This window comes from Moschus berezovskii, chromosome 16, assembly GCF_049115385.1.
Source record: "Moschus berezovskii isolate FMDL1 chromosome 16, NW_MosBer_1.0, whole genome shotgun sequence".
Lineage (NCBI taxonomy): Eukaryota > Metazoa > Chordata > Mammalia > Artiodactyla > Moschidae > Moschus > Moschus berezovskii.
Window position 1 is genome coordinate 7,612,958 of NC_142475.1, and position 16,052 is coordinate 7,629,009.

The 16,052-nt window shown below is 38.2% G+C and overlaps 1 protein-coding gene across 1 annotated transcript in view; it reads right to left on the minus strand.

The window, feature by feature from the left end:
• Window positions 1-16,052, minus strand: part of MMP16 (matrix metallopeptidase 16) — a 368,590-nt gene that overhangs the window by 352,006 nt on the left and 532 nt on the right. The gene's annotated exons all lie outside the window — the stretch shown is intronic.

The following is a 16,052-nucleotide window of genomic DNA, read 5'->3' on the forward strand; positions in this document are numbered from 1 at the left end:
AAAACTCAACATTCAAAAAACAAAGATCATGGCATCTGGACCCATCACTTCATGGCAAATAAATTAGGAAAAACTGGAAAGAGTGACAGATTTTATTTCCTTGCGCTCCAAAATCACTATAGATAGTGACTGCAGCCATGAAATTAAAAGACTCTTGCTCCTTGGAAGAAAAGCTATGACCAACCTAGGCAGCATATTAAAAAGCAGAGGCATTACTTTGCTGACAAAGGTCCGTATAATCAAAGCTATGGTTTTTCCAGTAGTCACGTATGGATATGAGAGTTGGACTATAAAGAACCTGAGCACCAAAGAATTGATGGTTTTGAACTGTGGTGTTGGAGAAGACTCTTGAGAGTCCCTTGGACTGCAAGGATATCCAACCAGTCTATCCTAAAGGAGATCTGTCCTGAATATTCATTGGAAGGACTGATGCTGAAGCAAAACTTCAATACTTTGGTCACCTGATGTGAAGTACTGACTCACTGGAAAGAGTCAGTATTTTTGGAAAGACCCTTGGAAAGATTGAAGGCACGAGGAGAAGGGGAAGACAGAGGATGAGATGTTTGGATGGCATCACCGACTTGATGGACATGTGTTTGAGCAACTCTGAGAGTTGGTGATGGACATGGAAGCTTGGTGAGATCCAGTTCTTGGCGTCACAGAGTCGGACATAACTGAGTGAGTGAACTGAACTGAAATGAAGCCAACAGGTCAGTGGAAGAAGATAGGGAACTTTTTTTTATACTAGAAACACTGACATAATGTAATAGAGATGACTAGAGAAATTCCAAGAGTCTATTCTACTCACTAGTTAAGCATTTAGAAGTGAAATATTTTTAATAAAGTAACTTAAGTAAACGTAAGATATAGATACCATATTTTCACCCAGTATGGGTAAAATGAATTAAGGGAAAAGATAACTATTGAAGTGGATCATAAAATATCAGTTTTGGTATGGTGAGAGTTGGACTGTGAAGAAAGCTGATCGCCGAAGAATGGATGCTTTTGAACTGTGGTGTTGGAGAAGATTCTTGAGAGTCCCTTGGACTTCAAGGAGATCCAACCAGTCCATTCTAAAGGAGATCAATCCTGGGTGTTCATTGGAAGGACTGATGCTAAAGCTGAAACTGCAATACTTTGGCCACCTCATGCGACGCGTTGACTCACTGGAAAAGACTCTGATGCTGGGAAAGGTTGGGGGTGGGAGGAGAAGGGGAAGACAGAGAATGAGATGGCTGGATGGCATCACCGACTCTGTGGACATGAGTTTGAGTGAACTCCGGGAGTTGGTGATGGACAGGGAAGCCTGGCGTGCTGTGATTCATGGGGTCGCAGAGAGTCGGACACGACTGAGCGACTGAACTGAACTGAACTGAACCCATTCATAACCCACTCCAGTTTCTTGCCTGGAGAATCCCAGGGACAGGGTAGCCTGGTGGGCTGCCATCTATGGGATCACACAGAGTCGGACACAACTGAAGCGACTTAGCAGCAGCAGCAGCAACCCATTCATTCCTCTAGCACATATACACTGAGCTCTCAACTTTTGGCATGGCAGCATTAGGTTCATGTCATACAGTGCTGGGGACCAGGGGAGATATACTCTGTATCATAAAGTTATAATTTACTGTGAGAAGCAGATATTAATTTATTACACACAAACCATTTATAACAGGTTATTTGCAAATGGATTTAACATGCCAAATTTAGCCATATGTTCCAGGCCAAAAGTGAGATGAAATTTTTAATCCAAGTCTCCTTAAATCTCTCCCCTAGAAAACATGAGTTTGGCCTATATGATTCTAGAGTCATGAAAAACAAAACCCAGAGGCTCTGAGAGAAAAGAAGTGGATACTTGGTGTCTGCATGTCCACGTACCAAGTCTTAGCAATTAATAAGCCGTTTAATGGATTTTCAACAATAATTTAAGAGTAAACTTTTGTCTTAAATACATACATCAGTATCTAAATTTGAGGGAAGGCAAAATACTCTATAATTATGAAAGGTACTTTGAAGAATAAGAAAAATTATTATAAATGCATAATGAGCTCATTTTCTGGTGCGGGGGAAATATGGGAATTAGGGAAGATCAGATAACGTTTGCTGGGCACTAAAGAATGTGTTCAGTTCAGTTCAGTTGTGTCTGACTCTTTGCGACCCCGTGAATCACAGCGCGCCAGGCCTGCCTGTCCACCACCAACTCCTGGAGTTCACCCAAACTCATGTCCATCAAGTCAGTGATGCCATCCAGCCATCTCATCCTCTGTCGTCCCCTTCTCCTCCTGCCCCCAATCCCTCCCAGCATCAGGGTCTTTTCAAATGAGTCAACTCTTCATATCAGGTGGCCAAAGTACTGCAGTTTCAGCTTCAGCATCAGTCCTTCCAATGAACACCCAGGACTGATCTCCTTTAGGATGGACTGGTTGGATCTCCTTGCAGTCCAAGGGACTCTCAAGAGTCTTCTCCATCACCACAATTCAAAAACATCAATTCTTTGGGGCTCAGCTTTCTTCACAGTCCAACTCTCACATCCATACATGACCACTGGAAAAACCATAGCCTTGACTAGGCGGACCTTTGTTGGCAAAGTAATGTCTCTGCTTTTTAATATGCTGTCTAGGTTGGTCATCACTTTCCTTCCAAGGAGTAAGCGTCATGTAGAAGAGTGGAAAATAAATTACAGTGAACTATTTTTTAAAACTTATTTTTCTATCGGGGTATAAACAATTAACAAACAATGTGATAGTGTCAGGTGAACGGTGAAGGAAGAGTTAAGCATTTTGATGAAGACTCCAGGGTAGATGGATCTTGGTGTATCCAGGAAGTAAAGAGATAACAAAATAGCTGCTAATACAGTGGTTCTCAAAGTTCTGTCTAGGAACTTCTATGGGTCCTAAAATTCTTGCAGCAATCAGATAGGTTAGTAATATTTTAATAGCATGTCATTTACCTTTTCATTCTCCTTAGCTTACAGTTGACAATGGTGTTTACCAGGGGCCACATGATAAGTAATATTATGAGTGTGAGTGCAGAAACAAATATGAGAGTAGTATTGATGTGATATATATACACCAAATCTTCGCTAGGAATTCATGTGTCCATAGACACTTCCATTGCCTCCATATCTTGGCTATTGTAAACAGTTCTGCTGTGAAAATCGGGGTACATGTGTCTTTTTAAAGATAAATTTATTTACTTATTTATTTACTATTTACTGATTTTTGGCTGCGCTGGGTTTTACTGCTTTTCAGGAACTTTCTCTGGTTGCAGTGTGCAGGCTTCTCATTGCGGTGGCTTCTCTCGTGGAGCACAGGCTCGAAGCATGCAGGCTTCGGTGGTACCAGCACCCGGGATCAGGAGTTGCTGCTCATGAACTCTAGAGTCTAGGCTCTGTCCTTGTGGCATATGGGCTTAGTTGCTCCATGGTATATAGAATCTTCCTGGACCAGGGATCAAACTTTGCATTGGCAGGTGGATTCTTATTCACTGTGCCACCTGGGAAGTCTGCACATATCTTTCTGAGTTAGAGTTTTCTCCAAAGATATGCCGAGGAGTGAGATTTTCGGATCTTAAGGTACGTTTATCTTTAGTTTTGCTAAGGAACCTTGATACTATTTTCTGTACTGGCTACACCAATGTACATTCTCACCAACAGTTTGGGAAGATTCATTTTCTCTGCACCATCTCCAACAGTTATTCGTTCTGCTTTTTAATAATGGCCATTATGACTGGTGTGAGGACTTCCCTGGGGCTCAGACGGTAAAAAAAATCTGCCTGACATGCAGCAGACCTGGCTTCGATCCCTGGGTCAGGAAGATCCCCTGGAAAAGGAAATGGCAACTGCAGTATTACTGCCTGGGGAATTCCGTGGACAGAGGAGCCTGGCGTGCTACAGTCCACAGGGTCACACAGAGCTAAGCGTGACTAGGCGACCAACACTATGACTCATGTGAGGTGACACCACAGAGGGGAAACAATGGAAACAGTGACAGACTTTATTTTCTTGGGTTCAAAAATTACTGCAAATGGTGTCTGCAGCCATGAAATTAAAACACACTTGCTCCTTGGAAGAAAAGCTATGACAAACGTAGACAGCATATTAAAAAGCAGAGACATTACTTTGCTGACAAAGGTCCGTCTAATCTAAGCTGTGGTTTATCCAGTAGTGATGTATGGATGTGAGAGATGGACCATAAAGAAAGCTGAGTACTGAAGAACGGATGCTTTTGAACTGTGGTGTTGGAGAAGACTCTCGAGAGTCCTTTGGACGGCAAGGAGATCAAACCACTCAATCCTAAAGGAAATAAATCCTGAATATTCTTTGGAAGGAGTGATACTTAAGCTCCAATATTGGGCCACCTAATGTGAAGAGCCAGCTCACTAGAAAAGACCTTGATGCTGGGAAAGATTGACGGCAGGAGGAGAAGGGGACAACAGAGGATGAGATGGTTGAACGGCAACACCGACTCGATGGACATGAGTTTGAGCAAGCTCCAGGAGAGGGTAAAGGACAGGGAAGTCTGGCCTGCTGCAGTCCATGGGGTCACGAAGAGTCGGACACAATGGAGTGACTAAACAAGAAGAACTGGAGCAAGATGCTTCTGAGTCCTCTATCCGACACCCTGTTAATCATGAGGTTTCTCAGTATGGCTGGTGAGAATGGACACTATTCCCAGTCCTGTGTGGTTTGCAGGCATGGCCCCCTCTGATTCTGCTGATGGATTCTTTCTCCAGCCTGCACCAGTTTCTTCAAAGGAAGGTGCAGATCAGTCCTTAATTGAATACTCAAGGGGAATGCCCTGCAGATCTCCATGCTTTCACTCTACAGAATGTTCCTATCTGGTATTCTGACCTGTGAATTCTAACCTCCTTGATTTCTCCATACTCCCAAGCTTCATCTCCTTGATTTAAGGATTCTGCTTGGCTCTGCCTTCCTTGTATTGTCACCTGGAAACTCTCAATGAAGTAAACTGACATAATCAGAGAGCTCATCTTGGGTCACATCTTCAAGGATGACTATCCTTCATTACCTGACGTCCAATGACTTAAAACCCACTGCTTCATATGTTTTGTCCATTTTTTTTTATTTCAGCAAGAGATAGTAAGTCAGAAGCCTATAACTTATCTTGACCCATTATCCTTTACCTCTTTAATCTTAGAACAACCCTTGAGTTAAGTATTATTACCTCTATTTTACACATGAGAAAATTGGAGCACAGAGTCAATAACTTGGCTCACTCAAGTTCACTGAGCTTTGGTGATACAGCTGATTTTTAAGCATTTTTTCTCAAAGTTCTTGAACATAGCCATTATGATATACTGCCTATAAAGGAAGTGAGAGACAGCTGAATGAATATTTAACACTGACTATGTTTTATAAATTCACCTTTGTAAATTGGTTTAGAAATAGTCTTTCCTTGCTGCTGCTGCTGCTGCTAAGTCACTTCAGTCGTGTCCGACTCTGTGTGACCCCACAGACGGAAGCCCACCAGGCTCCCCAGTCCCTGGGATTCTCCAGGCAAGAACACTGGAGTGGGTTGCCATTTAAAGGCTAATAAATGGACTAAGTGATCCTTCAAAGCTATATACAGCACCAAGCTTAAGGACTGAAGTTTTGTTACATCCTTAGGTCAACCACCAAGATGAAGTTCTCACTCCCTCTACAATGAAGACAAATATCAAGCCTATTCTCAAACAGCGAGCTCTGAGTCACTTCATCTATCTGAAATGATCTATAAGTTCCCTTTTACATTATGGTTAAGAAATATATTGGACTTCCTAGATCACACTAGTGGTGAAGAACCTGCCTGCCAGGTAGATGTTGAAGACAAGGTTGGGTCAGGAAGATCCCCTGGAGGAGGGCATGATAACCCACTCCAGTGTTCTTGCCTGGAGAATCCCATACACAGAGGAGCCTGGCAGGCTACAGTCCATAGGGTCACAAGAGTCAGACATGACTGAAGCAACTTCACATGCACACACAAAGAAATATATTAGAAGTGATTAAATAAACCTGTTTCCTTGTAGCTTCTAACCAATCAAAGCAATATATAAAAATAATAAACTCCAGAACTCATGACAGTCAGCAGCCATAAACATAAACATTCTTTCCCATCAGGACACTGGAACACAGATCTAAGAGACTTTCTTTTATATGTTCTAAACTGTTCTGTTCTTTTCATCCTGGAATGTAATCAAATCTTCCAAAAACCTTCGAAAATCACATTTACTGTGAGGGCATGCAACATGACAAATAGTTGAGGGATGAGATGTTATGATTAATTTAATGTTACATATAATTTAGCTATTATTTGCAATTGAGTATAGGTTACCAATTTTCTATGAGTAAAAACTTATAAGGGTATAAACAGTAAATTTATATTGAGTACCACATAATCAATCCTGAATCAACAAATCAAATAAGCAACAGTCTATTCAGTTTTTATTCCAGGTAAGTCTCCATACTAGGATGGATTTCACATTTTCTTTATGCATGTCAACGATTCCTTTTCAGTTTGGAATATGCAAGATGTGAATGATGGAAGATGTGAATGATGGAAGTGGATTACACCGTCCCTACTGGAAACCCAGGAGTTAATTCTTGCCTGTTAAGACTTGGTGAAGACCCTGGGCTGCACAGCCAACCTGCCTGCTTTGATTCTGAGCTATTTCACTTCAGAAGAATCCAGAGCTATGTGGCCTTGGCAAGTTCCTCAACATTGCCATACCTCGGATTCCTCAACTGTGAAACAGAAATAGTAGTACTAACTCACAAGATTGTAATAAAATTTAAATGAGTTAAAAGATACGAAACAGAACACTATCAGGCACACAGCAAATGCTCAACCAGTGCTACTTAACATTGCTTTTATTATCATCAAAATAAGGTATTTGATGAAATAAGTTCCAGGCACGCCCATTTTACTGGTTATTTGGACCTTGTCTAATTAGAATATTAGGCCAGCATATAATTGCTTCTATATCCCCAGTTATAGGCAAGAATGAGAAACATATAAACCCTGTTTTCATCTAAGAAGGAAACCGCTTGGGAACGTCTCAATACTGTCATTACAAAACCTGTATCATAGTTAAGCAATAAAGAACACAAATCCACTTTATGAATGGGCCAAATAAATCAAAGACTGTTTAGTAATTTGTCTGAATCACCATGGGACAAATAATTTCACTCCATCTACATAGTAAGTAGTAAGGAGCAAGTCAGTAAGTTCTATGACAGAGCTGTTGTAATATTAAAACACGCAGATGTCCAAAAGAGTTTTACCTGAAACCGTGAGAGCTTTTTTCTAAGTTGATTACCAATTTCAGGCAAATCATTGAGTGTACAGTGGATTCCGGAAATTCTTTGAATCTATTCTGCCTTATCCACAGTGAAAGAGGAGAGGAGTAAAAAATGTTACTTCTTATAAAATTTTACCTAATTTCCAGGTCAAGTGTACTGTAATATGTCTAAAACATAAAGTCCCACAAGATTCCAACTAGAAAAAAAAACAAGTAGGACCAAAAGAAGGAAGTGATTTGCAATTATTTAAAGGAGGAATAAATGTACAGGTATTAGAAGCCTCACATTCAAATGTCTAATTGCTAAAAATTAGGAGAAACTATAACACATGGTATGAATTCAGTAGTGAAAAGTTCATGGAAAAACTGCCTCCACTGACATGACTTGGGTCTGACTGCTTCAGCCACCTGCAGGGGGCCTGCACGCCACTGAACGCCAGTGACGTCACCGCAGGTGCATGCAGTTTGGGGACATGAAATTAAGTTCATAAAAGTACCCAGCTTCCTTGAAAAAAAATAATGGCAGTTTATTCTCTCCTAGTTTGAGCATGACTAAAACAAGGACTCATTGGAAAAGACCCTGATGCTGGAAAAGATTGAAGGCGGGAGGAGAAGGGGACGACAGAGGATGAGATGGTTGGATGTCATCACTGACTCAATAGACATGAGTTTGAGTGAACTCCGGGAGCTGGTGATGGACAGGGAGGACCTGCGTGCTGCAGTCCATCGGGTCGAAAAGAGTTGGACACGACTAAGCGACTGAACTGAACTGAACTGGAAACAAGGACTGTAAAATTCCATTCCAGTGAGTAATCTATTTGGGTTTGTTTATTTGGTCATTTGAATACATCATTCTAAGGACTGTCACTCCTGAGAATATCCGTCTGTGGGTCCATGGCTTACTTCATTTATCCGTATTTCCCTTAATTGACAGATGAGAACCTTTAAAAATCTAAATAATGCTTGTGAGTAAATTATAATATCTTAATTAAATGTTAATATCCCCAATGCATTAGAGACTGCCCCTTTTAGAACCCCCGCTTATGGAAAAACCTCCTCATCTGAACACCTGTTAAAGCTGCTTACTTAGAGATAAAGCACTGTTTCACACTTTGGTGGCTTGTTCCTTACATACATTTTAAAAGATGAAGAGGTAAAACCTATATTTTAAAATGTCCTTTCATCAAAAAATATTCATTCAATAAATTCCCTTGCTAAATATTAAAAAATAACCATAGTCTGATAAGTTTCTAAAGGCAGACTTTTGCTACATATAATCTGGAAGGCATAGTCAAATTAGATTTATCCCTCCTTTAATCTATAAGACCACAATCATTTCATTCATTTTAGTTAAACTGAGAATACCGAAAGCACCTACAGTCACTATTATGGATAGTGCTGACTTATTCTACCCTTAAAAGGGAGATATAAAGCAGCCCTGCATTATAACCATCTTTGTCATATTGTCATGTGCAGAACTCCCCCCAAATCCCCCCAGAAGTATTAATTTCCTTCTTAGTTCATCAAATATGTAATAAGCGGTACCAAGTGGCTATCAGTAAACCTTTAAAGCTCACACATTCAATCATGAATCATTCATTGATTTCCTTAAGCTCCCTATGATTGGCTGTGATTCATTTTAAGATATCTAATTGCACCTACTGGCCTTGATTTTTAAACCAACCTCTCCCACTGGAATCTTTAAACAGCTGACTAGCTCCCTCTAGCCTTCTTTCGTATACTACATGCACAGGTCACAGTCAAAGGTTAGGGGCCTGCTGTGGGTTGACTCTCACTCTCTTGGCTAAGCTTATTACCGTGGCTCATCAAGATATTGCACTGATCCAAACCCAAGGAGGCGCAGTGCCAAAACGTAGTGGCGAGCCAGTAACACGGAGAACATCCATTCAGAGCGCTAAATGACAGGAACCAGCAGTCAAACACAACTGCATAAATAACCTCAAAATCTATGAACGGCTTTCCCAAGGGAAGAAAGCAAGAGAAAAAAGTTGAGTGTCACACCTATTTTTACTTAGCAAGTTTATCCTTTTTACCTGGAATATGTCTGCTCTCTGCATAAGCTGCATGTTTCATAAAACAAATGCAGTCACATTTTCACATTCAAAATCAAATGTGGAGAACTAAAATAACCCTCAAAGAGCCAGGTGCCAAAATTATTTTCCACAGTGGGCAAAAGGGACATACAGTATAAGCACTTCATTTCACTATAAAATATGTATATATATTTATATATAGATAGATGGATTTGAATTTTGAGACTCCTTCCCCCCCCCCAAAAAAAAACTATTTTGGTCTCATTCCAACTTGCCTTTTTACGACTGAAGTACCACTTGTAGATGATATGTATTTTTCAAAATAATATCAAGCCATGTTTTTAACATTAAATTTTTAAAGTTTGCTACCTTGGCCAAAAATTGATTTTAAAATTACATATAATTTGCTGCCAGTGTTTTCACTACTCAGCAGAAGGCTAGGATCATTTCCAAAATGGAACACCCTGTGTCACTACATATGATAACAAATGTTAGATTTAAGTTGCACATTCTATATTTCCTCATGATAGGCATTTCAGTAAAAAAAAAAATCTGAACACTCTACCTTGGCTCTCTCACTTGCTCTCTAGTTGTCCTCAAATGTACAGGGTAAATACATACAATTCCCCCCTCTGGCTATATAAATTAAAGGTTGAAAGTGAATATAACAGAACGTCACATTTTGAAAAGGCCTTAGTGACAGGTTAGTTCAATTGTCATTTTACCCCAGATCAAAGCTATGTTGTTACAAGAACCAAAATTAAAGGCCATGTCTCTTGACCCTCTGTTCGAGGTCTCCATTACCCTATATTGCTAGTTATCGTCTATCCCCAATGTGACATGAACAAGTTGCTTTATTTTAAACTGTACTGTCACTGAATAAACCATTTTAATGTCTTTTTTCTGCCCATCCTCCTCCTTCCCCTATTAATTAAAAAAAGACTTATGTTCTAAATTTGGGGTGCAACATAGAGCTAGCTGAAGTCATATATCAAATACTACCCCCACCATGAACAGGAAGCACTTGGGCATTGAGTCAATTAAAATAAGCAGGTCTACTAAATCATAAAGGCCTATTTCTTTTCCATGGTATTAGAAAAGAGGAACAGATTTCAGCAGACTCAGTCTTATAAAAGAAGGTGTGAGCTGAACTTGACATTCTATGATAGTAACAGATGACAAGACAAAATGTGAAAATCACATTCTTGAACTAAACTGTCTAAGAAAAACCCACGGGAAGAAAATGTACCGATGTTAGCTTGGTTGACTTTCAGTATATTACATTTTGTAAAAAATTTTTAAAGTATTAAAATCTTCCTAGACCAGCTGGTATATTCTAACCTGATAGACTTTTCTGTAATTAGATGCTATCATGCCAAGTACCTTTGAATCAGCATTTATTTTTACCAATAACATCTAAAAAGTATGGAGTTAAATAACTATGGAAAGGCATGTTCCTATCTATCTATCCACCGTCTATGGAATGCGATGTACATATATTCATTCAGTCATCAGAATAACCCCCTACGAGAAAAGTACAGTTAGTATCTCTGTCTTAAAGACGTGTGCATTGAGGCTCACATAGATTATCTGGTCTGTTACTGACTTAATCATTAACTTGCAAGGAAAAGACCTGAGGTTAGAATTCAGACAATCTGGCACCAGAATATGAGCTCTTTTTTAAAAAAATTTTTACTTGATGTATAATGTTATGTTAGTTTTTCACAAAGTGATTCATTCTATATGCATATATATATATATATATATATATATATTCCTTTTCAGGTCACTTTCCATTATAAAATACTTCAAGATACCGAATACAGTTCCCTGTGCTATATCATAGGTCCTTGTTGCTTACCTATTTTATATACGGCAGTGTGTATCTGTTAATCCTCGACTCCTAATTTATCCTTCCCTTCTTTTTCCCCTTTGGTAACCAGAAATCTATTTTCTATGTCTATGAGTCTCTTCCTATTGTGTCAACAAGTTCATCTGTATCATATTTTCAGATTCCACAATAAGTCATACCATATGATGTTTGTCTTTGTCTTATTTACTTCACTTAGTAATGATAATCTCTAGGTCCATCCATGTTGCTGCAAATGACATTATTTCGTTCTTTTTTATGGCTGTATAATCGGAACATGTGTTCTTAATCACTATAGTATACCATAATAAAAATGAGCTGATGAATATAATTACATTCACAGATATTTAAAATAAATTGTGATGCAATGTAACATAAAAGAGGACAATCTCAATATTAAATAAATGTGCTAAAGCCTCAGAAAGCTCCTGAAGGAGCACGATGAAATAAATCTTTCTCTTTGACACTGAACTAATTTAACTAATTGATTCAAATGTCCAATGTCTCTTTTTGCAGTCCAGAAATAATTTCAATTGGTCATTTACCAAATATTCTGAAGAGGTACATTTTGAGTAGTACTCTGAAGTAAGTCAGGCCTTAAAAATAAATTTATGTAAAATAATTGATTAATCCAACTTAAGAGAAAATAATTATACCACTGAAAAAGTGCATTGAAATTTTCTTCTGTTACTAACCTGAAACAGCATGAAAAAGAAAAAGTAACTTTAGCTCTGTCACTTTTAACCTGACTCTAAAGATTAAAAAGTTATTATTGAAACCAACTCTATTCTTCCTTGAAAAGGAAGAAGAGACTAAAAAAGAAAACCCAGCTGTACAGAGGGATGGGTTTGGATGGTTGTTCTCTGTGGATTTCTCAGGGGTAGTAAGAGACAATTATACCTCATTCGTATAGGCTCATCTGTAATCATTTCATGAAAAACGCTAGATTTGGGCCACCTGACCAAGCAACGCTCAATAGAGAAACACACGGTTAAGGTGGAACACACAGGAGAAGCTGAAGATCCTGAGGACTAGTGAGTCTTCTGGTCTCCTGGCCACAGTTCTTGGCCCTTATATTCTGAATGGCCAGAACACTTGGGATTCCAAATAATGGAATCTTGCTGCAGGTTAAAAACCTTAATGAATCAGTTACGCAGCACCTGCTATTGACTGGTATAAAACTGTTACAGTGGAGAATTAAAGGATATAGAGTACCTTATTCAAGGAGGCTGACCAGATAATGTTGTCATCATCCTTCCATTAGCAAATAAAATAATGCATGTTGATTATTTAAGCAAGTGAAAACACAAACAGGAAAAGGTCCCAACATCTGACATTTTAAAATCTGTAAAATACAATTTTTTACCTCTGAAATGTCTCACCACTAATTACTGCTAAGATTATACGCAGTACAAAGCTAATACAAGCAAACTCTGAACTTACAGGTAGATTCAGATAAACCTGAGAAAGGTAGATAAATACTAAAGAAACATATTGCAAGAAAAATGTAGAAGGATTACACTCACAATTCATAGTATTTGTCATAGAATAGCCTTTTGAAATCTAGAATCTCTCTTCTTTAAGAAAGAGACAACTCATCAATTTTTGCTTTTTCAGGTTTTTTATATGTGCATCATTCAGAGTATCACATGTTTTTACTTTATCATTAAATTGGTTTAAAATAAATTTCCTTACTAGAGGAATAATGTGTGCTATTATTTTAAAAAAATAAAGAACATGTTCACATAAATACTTAACACCTGACAAACTATGAAAGTTGATGATGAAAGTTATTGACTACGAACTATATTCTACCTTAAGTTTCATGAAAAAAGTGCTTGCAGTGTTAAGGAGTTCTAGAATCATTAGAATTTCCACTACAACAAGAACATTATTCTAGACACAAAATGACTTTTTAGAATGTAGAGATTAACTCAAGATTCTTTGTTAGCAATTTAGCTTCTTCTGACTAATGAACACCTCTAATCAAATGACAACAGTCTGAGTTTTAGTTAATATTAACAATGTGCCTCCTTTGCATCATGATCGTGATTACATAGAGAAAGGCCCGCCTCCCAAAACTGGTTCCAATGATATGCAAAAATCAACAAAGGTATACAGAAATGTTACCATTAAAAAAGTGTTCTACCTGAAGTATACAAGGAGGGGAATTTATTGAATGTTTTCCATAGTACTACTTTGGGGAGTGTCTCACCCTTCTTCTTAGCTATAAGAGATGTTCCTTTTTGCTTCTTAAAAACAAAACAAAAAAAACCAAAATGCACTCTTTCTCTGTAACAGGCTTTCATCAGCATATTAACAAATATCTCCTGCTTGAGTAATTAAAACTTTCAAATATCTACACTCTCAAAAATCAGACAGGAAAGAGAGAACATGAATACCTCTAACCAACTCAGTCCCACCTAGTGGGGAGGGAACATAGGTTTTTAAACCTTAAATTGTAGAAAGGAAGAGTATGGGGGTCCCACCAATTGTAAAGTTCAGCAAGAATTAAAGCACTGTAATTGCACTTGTCAGCACAGAAAGCTTCTCTTAGAAGCTTCATTCCAAGTATAATAACTTAGTGTGCCTGCTAGCAAAAAAATTTATGATACAAGCTTCATGCATGATTGATTACTGTTTAAGATGGTCCACCAATCAAATAAAGCATTCTCAGTGTATGTTTTGCAACCAGAATGGAAAACACTATATATATGCCCATTTTGAAGAAGATGTGATGGATTATTTTTCCCATTAGTGTTTCCTACCAAAAAGAAATATCTAATAAAAGTGAGTCAGGCAGAAATTCATGTCAGAAAATATCCTATCATCCTGTATTCTTTATAGTATGCTGAATTAACCAGCAGCTATCCTTACGATTTTTTTAAAATAAGAGATCATTATTACACATATATAAGTATATAAACCCAACTAATGATGTGTTCAAATGCTTTAAAAAAAACTATTTGGGAATAATGCAAACTCTGAAACATAATCTACTTTAAATCTTAAAAAATCTTCTTTGTATCAGATATGGCACACGCCTCTTATCTTTCATAATTAAATTTTTGCATTGTGTAATAAATATGGATGAACTTAAATAATCTCCAAATGGGGGAAAAAATTATTTTTTCCATGAACCATTTTTAAACATATATCTTAAAGAAAGAGAATGATGGAAATTCTAAAATAAAATCTTGGTTAGCAAAATCATAACTTTTCTCACATAATAATATCTTCTGGAACTGAGAGATTCAAACTATGAACAAATACAAGCCCATTTATGTTCAGGCTCAAAAGGAAACCTAAAATAATCATCAATACACTGATGCTATTCCAATAATCTCTGAAAGCAAATCTAAGACTTTTCCAAAACAGGTAGTCATGAACCCAGGCTCCCCCTTCCTTTTCAGAGTGAGCAAGAGAAAAACTAACGCCTACTTTTAACCACCTCCCAACACCCCACCTCCCCACCAGCACTCCAACCTGAAGCAACAGGCCCTTCTCTTTATAACCTTATAAACAGCAGCTTGCCACTTTCATTCCTCTAGTCTATGAACTAATTACTTCTTCATTTCCACATTAAATTATCTCTTAAGTGTTAGAAACAAAAATCCATCTGTGGGATGCAATTCCAAAAGTTCAATTTGGCAACCAAGGGAAGTGTGGACTTAACAGTTCCTTTCCTCTTTGTGTTCAGAAAAACAAAGCGGTATTTTTCAAAGGATTTTGGATTGAATTGGGGTTTTGGTGTAATACGATCATACTTAATATCTGCAAAGTTAGCTTCTGATGATGGCTCTTACTTTTTCAAATACTTTGTTTCTCTACCAACCATCACTACACCCAGTCCTAAGAACAGTTCACACAAATGCAGAATTACATTCAGAATATGCCCTCACATATACCATTTATTAGGCACACTTTGTATATAAATCTGTTCTATGAAACATGGTCAAATACTGTGCAACAGGTTCTGCTGTTGTGTACACACTCCCAACAAAATGACAATAAGCTTAAAGCTTTAAAAGAGTAAAAAATATAGGGGGAAGAAAATCATGTTAGTCTTCAGAGACTTAATCATAATTCTTTGAGGTGATGGAAGATCTAACCAAAAAAGAGTAGACTTTGTCTTTACAAAGACAATAAGCCCTTCTTATTTGTATTCCGCCCTGTAGGTGACAAACTGACTAAAAACCAGGTGTATATAAGGTTGCATTGATGTACTGCACGGTCCTGACTTTAGTGTTGAGTTGATGACAGGAAGGGTACTTTGGCAGAGCTCTGACAAGTCGTTATCCTTAAGTTCCCTTTTGCTTTGTGTCTGTCGGTTCCCAACCACGTAAAACAAATGGCAATCTACATTCTCTCTGTTTTGCCATGAGAGCGTGAAATCCAATTAAAGACACACCTCAGAACTACTACACTGGGTCACATTTATTTTCACTTGGCGGGGGAGGGGAAGAGAAGACACTTAAAAATGAGACGGCTTTCATGCCCTCCGTGCAGCCAGATCCAGCTACAGTGTATTAAGTTACGGTCTAAATGAGAAAAAGATTCTGTCTAGGCAAGTGTTTTATCACCAAGCCATGTTATTAAACAGATCAAGGATTCCCACGCTCTTCTCTAGACTCTGATTTTTAACCTCCTTTGTTAGGCACAAAACACAGGGAGAAAGATTTCAGAAACAATACCAAGGCAGCAAGCACATGATGCCAAGCAGTGAAATCTGTGTTACCCGAGCAGGAGCAGCTTATTTATCACCAACTCAGACTGCTTTTATTCGACTACACGTCTGCCCTAGGTAGGCGTTCGCCTCCTTCCTTGGT